Raw genomic sequence first — 6836 nt, 5'->3', positions numbered from 1 at the left:
GGCTAGTTTTTTTGTATTCTTTAGTAGAGACGGGGTTTCACCGTATTAGCCAGGATGGTCTCGATCTCCTGACCTTGTGATCCACCCGTCTCGGCCTCCCAAAGTGCTGGGATTACAGGCTTGAGCCACCACGCCCGGCTGAGACTCCATTTCAAATAAAAAATAAAAAATTAGTCAGGTGTGGTGGCACGCACCTGTAGTCGGATCACTTGAGGTCAAGAGGCTGAGGTAGGAGGATCACTTGAGTACAGGAGGTCAAGACTGGAGTGACCTGTGGTCATGCCACTGCACCCCAGCTGGGATGACAGAGCAAGACCATGTCTGGGGAAAAAAAAAAAAAAAGTTCACTGCCATATTATTTGTTGTGGTTGAGAATTGGAGGTGCCATGGGTGCTCCTCAGTGGAAATGTGAGCAGGTAAAATGTGGCACAACTCATACTGCAGAGCACGGTGCAGCAACGGCTTTGATCATCATAGAGCATGGGTGGATTTTAACAACACGGTACTAATTGCAAATAAGATCAGAACGAAATCTATAGCAAGATGTTATTTAGAGAAATTGAAAATGCACACAAAAAGATACAGCAGATAAGACAAGGAGGTAGAGGCTAGAGAAAATGTAAAGGCTTTGACAGAGTGCTAGCTGAGCCTGCAAAGAGAGAAGGACAGTGGAAAGAGCAGCTAAAGAATAAATGTGTGGCCGGGCGCAGTGGCTCACGCCTGTAATCCCAGCTCCTTGCGAGGCTGAGGCAAGAGAATCGCTTGAACCCAGGAGGCAGGGTTGCAGTGAGCCAACATGTGCCACTGTACTGCAGCCTGTGCAACAAAAGCAAAACTCTGTCTCAATCAATCAGTGGGAGAGGATAAGATGGACACTGTGGGTATGAAACACTGTAGCTGTTGGGAAATAAGAGAGCAGTTATTAGGAGAGAGAAGAGGTAAACTCTGATTGGGCTGCAACAAAAAAGTTGGAGTGAAAAGTTTCTGGGAGTAGATGGCACCAGAGGATAGAGGTGACATCATTTTTTCTTTTCTTTTCTTTTTTTTGAGACAGGGTCTCACTCTGTTGCCCAGACTACAGTGCAGTGGTGTGAACAGGGCCCACCAGAGCTACAGTGCAGTGGTGTGAACAGGGCCCACCAGAGCTTGGACTTCCCAGGCTCAAGTGATCCTCCTAACTCAGCCTCCTGAGTAGCTAGAGTGCACCACCATGTCCAGCTATTTTCTTTTTTTTTAAGTTTTTGTAGAGACAGGGTCTTGCTATGTTGCCCAGGCTAATCTCAAACTCCTGGGCTCATGCATTCCTCCCACCTGGGCCTCCAAAAGTCTAGGGATTACAGGCATGAGCCACCACGCTCAGCTGATGCCATTTTTTCAATTGTTCAAATATTATCTCAATTTGATCACACAAATCTTCACCTTTATTGTGCTAAACCTGGGCCTCCAGGAAGACTGTTCTACACAAAATGACTGTGGATAAGTGGTGATGACCTAAACTCAGTGAGGTGGGAGAATGCAGGGAGGAAAAAGAGGAGCTTAGACTTGGACTCATCAAGTTTTAGAAGCCTTAGGAGCTGTTGGCTAGAGACTACCTGACGTGGGGGTCTGGTAGAAGGTGGGAGGGACTCAGGAGTGGAGACACAAGTTTGAGAACCATCAGAAAGTGGTCACTGAAGCCAGGGAAATGGATAGAACAACCTAAAGAAGGGCTGTCCGGGCGCAGTGGCTCACGTCTGTAATCCTGGCACTTTGGGAGGCCAAGTGAGGTCAGGAGTTCGAGACCACCCTGGCCGTCATGGGGAAACTCCATCTCTACTAAAAGTACAAAAACTAGTTGGACGTGCCTGAAATCCCAGCTACTCTACTCAGGAGGCTGAGGCAGGAAATTCACTTGAACCCGGGAGGCAGAGGTTGCAGTGGGCTGAGATCGTGCTACTGCACTCCAGCCTGGGTGACAGAGTGAGACTCCATCTCAAAAAAAAAAAAAAAAAGAAGGCGATGACAGGAAAACATGGCCTAGGAAACACTGGGGTTGGAGAAGGAGAACAAGCATAACAGGAGAGGTGTGAGGTGACAGGGAAGGTTGGGTTGTGGAAGCTGTGGCAGGAATACTTCATTTGACGGTGTCCAAAGGGAACCAAAGCCATCCACTGCATGTCTCAACTGAGAAGGGACAGTGGAGCATTGCTGAAGCTGTCGCAGTGCAGTGATGGGGCAGAAACCAGGTTTGGGTTGGTGGGGTGTGAAAGAAAGTTGAAGTAAACACAGTAAAGACTGGTTTCAGGAAATTTGGTGTTCAAATAATGGAGATGTACATAGGGCAATAGTCGAGAAAGCAGGAGTTTGTTTTGTTTTGTTTTTTGAGACGCAATTTCGCTCTCATTACCCAGGCTGGAATGCAATGGCGCGATCTTGGCTCACTGCAACCTCTGCCTCCCGGGTTCAAGCAATTCTCCTGCCTCAGCCTCCGGAGTAGCTGGGATTACAGGCATGTGCCACCATGCCCAGCTACATTTGTGTATTTTTATTAGAGACGGGGTTCACCATGTTGGTCAGGCTGGTTTTGAACTCCTGACCTCAAGTGATCCTCCCGCCTTGGCCTTCCAAAGTGCTGGGATTACAGGTGTGAGCCACCATGCCCAGCCTGTTTTACATTTTGTTTTATTTTACTTTTTGAGACAGGGTCTTACTCTGTCACTCAGCTAAACTGCAGGGGCAGTTTACTGCACTCACTGCAGCCCTGACCTCCTAGGCTCAAGCAATCCTCCTACCTCAGCCTCCCAGGTAGCTGGGGCTACAGGTGCATGTCACCAACTTCAGTTAATTTTTGTATTTTTTATAGAGACGGGGTCTCATTATGTTGCCCAGGCTGGTCTTGAACTCGTGAGCTCAAGCAATTCTCCTGCCTTGGCCTCCCAAAGTGCTGGGATTAAAAATATGAGCCACTGCACCCAGCCTGTTTTTGTTTTTAAGTAATGAATAAAACAGACAGGTAGAGAACACTTCAGGTGAGCAGCAACTAATGGAAAGGCAGTGACAGAAAAAGAAGGAAGTCTTTTCACTAGAATGCCTGGAGTCCTTGTTATCTATAGTACTTAAAAATATTTAAATAACCAGAAAATTATGGCCAGGCTCGGTGGCTCTCACCTGTAATCCCAGCACTTTGGAAGGCCAAGGTGGGCAATGGCTTGAGCCCAGGAGTTCACCCAGGGTGAAATCCCCTCTCTATAAAAAGTCCAAAAAAATTATCTGGACGTGGTGGCACATGCCTGTAGTTCCAGCTCAGGAGTGGGCCAGTTAACTATAGGGGGGAGGTTGAGATGGGAGGATCACTAGAGCCTTCAAGTTGGAGGCTGTAATGAGCTGAGATGGTGCCACTGCACTCCAGCCTGGGTGACAGAGTGAGACCCTGTCTCAAAAAAGAAAAAGGCCAGGTGTGGTGGCTCACACCTGTAATCCCAGCACTTTGGGAGGCCGAGGCAGGCAGATCACAACGTCAGGAGATCGAGACCGTCCTGTCTAGCACGGTGAAACCCTGTCTCTACTAAAAATACAAAAAATTAGCTGGGCGTGGTGGCAGTGGGCGCCTGTAGTCCCAGCTGCTTGGGAGGTTGAGGTTGAGGCAGGAGAATGGCGTGAACCCGGGAGTTGGAGCCTGCAGTGAGATGAGATCGTGCCATTGCATTCCAGCCTGGGCAACAGGGCAAGACGCCATCTCAAAAAAAAAAAAAGAAAAAAGAAAAGAAAAGAAAAAGAAAATTACATGCACAAATCCTTCAACTGAAGAGGACAATGAGCAGCATCTCTCCGTGGTATCTGTGAATTCTCCTTCATGGGGATGGAGAGCACACAGCTGTTGAGCTGTTGCCAGTGTAGCTGTTGTTACAGCCAGGAGTACATTTCCCTGTAACGCTCCCACCTCTGGTCTCCTCACATCCTCACATTTTCTTTTCTTTTCTTTTTCTTTCTTTCTTTTTTTTTTTCTCGGACGGACTCTCACCTTGTCGCCCAGGCTGGAGTGCAGTGGTGCAATCTTGGCTCACTGCAAGCTCCGCCTCCTGGGTTCATGCCATTCTCCTGCCTCAGCCTCCCCAGTAGCTGGGACTCCAGGCGCCCGCCACTACGCCTGGCTAATTTTTTGTATTTTTAGTAGACACGGGGATTCACCATGTTAGCCAGGATGGTCTCGATCTCCTGACCTCGTGATCCGCCCGTCTCGGCCTCCCAAAGTGCTGGGATTACAGGCGTGAGCCACTGCACCTGGCCAATTTTTTGTATTTTTCAGTAGAGACGGGGTTTCACCATATTAGCCAGACTGGTCTCGAACTCCTGACCTTGTGATCCACTTGCCTCGGCCTCCCAAAGTGCTGAGATTACAGGCGTGAGCCACCGCGCCTGGCCAGTTTTTGTTTTTTTAGTAGAGATGGGGATTTCACCATGTTGGCCAGGCCTGTTTCGAAGTGCTGACCACAGGTGACACACCAGCCTCCTCATTCCAGAGTGCTGGGATTACAGGCGTGAACCACCGCGCCCGGTCCATTTTCTTAATCTTACTCCAAAAAGGGTTCAGCTTCCCTTTCTATGTCCTCTCTTCTCACCCTCCAGCCTGTAGCTAACTGGCCAGTTCCTGAGCTCCATCTGTGCCTTCCATGTGATTCTTTTGCTGCAGCGGTCACACTGAGGTTTCTTGCCTGCCTTCCCCAGCCTTGGTCTTAGGCTTCTCCAATTCCTTGAGCTCGGAACTAGGCACGGGTAAGTCGGTCCTTAACAGTCTAAGGGCAGTGATCATTCTTGTATGCTTCACGGCCTCATCTTGCGACTTAATTGTTTTCTCGTCTCGTCTCTTTTTCTGTCCACTGAGCCCGATGCTCCGGAAAACAAAATCTTCAACTCTGAAAGGGCAGGAGGGGTGCAGCAGGCGACAAAGCAAGTGGCGGGTGAGCGAGGAAGCGAAATCCGGCGGCCTCCGGGAGCGGCCGGCAGAGGGCGCGCCGGGACCGGGAGAGGCGACTGTGGCCGCTGCGGGCCGCTGGCCGCGAAGGGGACGCGGAGGACGCCAGCCCTTGGGAAGCGCACTTGGGGCCGGCCCAGCAGCTCCTGGGGGCACGTGTGCTGCCCCGGGGCGCGCTGCCCTGGCTAAAAATACAATGTGCACCCGCGTCCTCCCTGGTGGGGGAGGCGGCCCTAGGGAGGAGATACTGCTGGAGCCTCGTTTTTCTGGGATTTCAGGCGTGAGCCACGGCGCCCGGCCCATTTTCTTAATCTTCCCAGGCTCCCGAGAAACCTGGTACAAGCGTCGCACTGCCCCTCAATCCTCTCATCTGTGGAATGGGGGCCGTTCATGTATTCGATAAATATTGAACGTGTACGTTGTACCAGGCACTGCTGCAGGCGTCCGCCTTAACTACAAGGCTCTTACTGCTGTGGAGTTTACAGCCCACTGTGTGCAGGGAAATAAAATAAGCAAATGGTCAGGATCGTGTCATATTTTCAAAAATGCCATCAGAAAAAGAAGGAATGGTGCGATCGCAAAGAGTCGTATGTAAGCTGCTACTTGAAGAGAGCCACCCTGGGACACGAAGGCGCGTTCTCGGCAGAGGAAACTGCATGTGCAAAAGGCCTCGAGTCCGCTGGAGCTTGACGTCTGACCAGAGACCACAGCCCCCGGCAGGCAGATGTGAGAGACCCCAAAGCCAGTCTAGGGCGGTAGACATCAGAGCTGCAGCAGTCGGCGTGGGCCACATAGGTGGACACATTGATCAAAACTCAGGAAGGCTGGGCGCAGTGACTCACTGTCATCCCAACACTTTGGGAGGCTGAGGCGGGTGGGTCACCGGTCAGGAGTTCGAGACCAGCTTGACCAATATGGTGAAACCCCCATCTCTACTAAAAATACAAAAATTAGCCGGGCTGTGGTAGCGCACGCCTGTCATTCCAGGTACTCAGGAGGCTGAGGAGGGAGAATCGCTTGAATCCGGGAGGCGGAGGCTGCAGTGAGCCCAGATCACACACTGAGCTTCAGTCTGGGCGACAGAGGGAGACCTTGTGTCAAAACAAACAAACAAACACACCCAACTCAGCGAAGAGTTGCACATTGCACTACTTGTAAACTTTGTTTCCAATACAAACATAGGTAGAGGCAGGCCAGGAGCCACCTTGAGGTGGTTTAAGGCGGGGAATCGCTTGAATCCGGGAGGCGGAGGTTGTAGAGAGCTGAGATCGCGCCACTGCACTCTAGTCTGGGCGACAGAGCGAGACCCTGTCTCAAAAAGAAAAGAAAAGAAGGGGGGGTGTCCTGGCTTATGGGAGCAAGTGTGAGCCGGGAAATCCATTCTGCTGCGCTTTCCAGCCTATCCCGCGGCGGACCCCGCAGCCCCAGGGTGTGCAGGGCCGTCCTGTGAGGAGAGGGTGCCAAGGGCAGTGGTGGCCGGAAGGCGTCTGCACCTGGCAGCATACGGGCAAGGTCGGTCTCGAGGGTGGAGGCGAGCAGTGCTACTCACTGCCAGAACCGAGGATGCAGACTCCCGCCCCTCGCTCAGGTCGCCACGGGCAACCTTGGCGCCGCGGCCACGGCCCCGCCCTTCGCGCAGAGGCCAGGTGGCAGTTGGGGCGCGACCGGCCCGTTTGATTTCCCGCGGCCGGTGGAAAGGGGCGGAGGGGGGAGGGGAAAGGGGCCGCCGGCCAATGGGTTGGGCCGGGGGTGGTCACGTGGCGGCCAGGGGGCGGGGCCCAGGTGTACTTACTGGGCAGCCGGCGGGGGCCGGGGACGCGGTGCGAAGTCCGGGAGGCGGGGTCGGCGTGCAGGCTGGGGGGGCTGTTGGGCTGGGATTGGCCCG

This window comes from Rhinopithecus bieti, unplaced genomic scaffold (genome assembly GCF_001698545.2).
Source record: "Rhinopithecus bieti isolate Rb0 unplaced genomic scaffold, ASM169854v2 scaffold_32008, whole genome shotgun sequence".
NCBI classification, from domain to species: domain Eukaryota; kingdom Metazoa; phylum Chordata; class Mammalia; order Primates; family Cercopithecidae; genus Rhinopithecus; species Rhinopithecus bieti.
The sequence above is the reverse complement of the archived record's forward strand: the minus strand, read 5'-3'. Positions refer to the sequence as shown.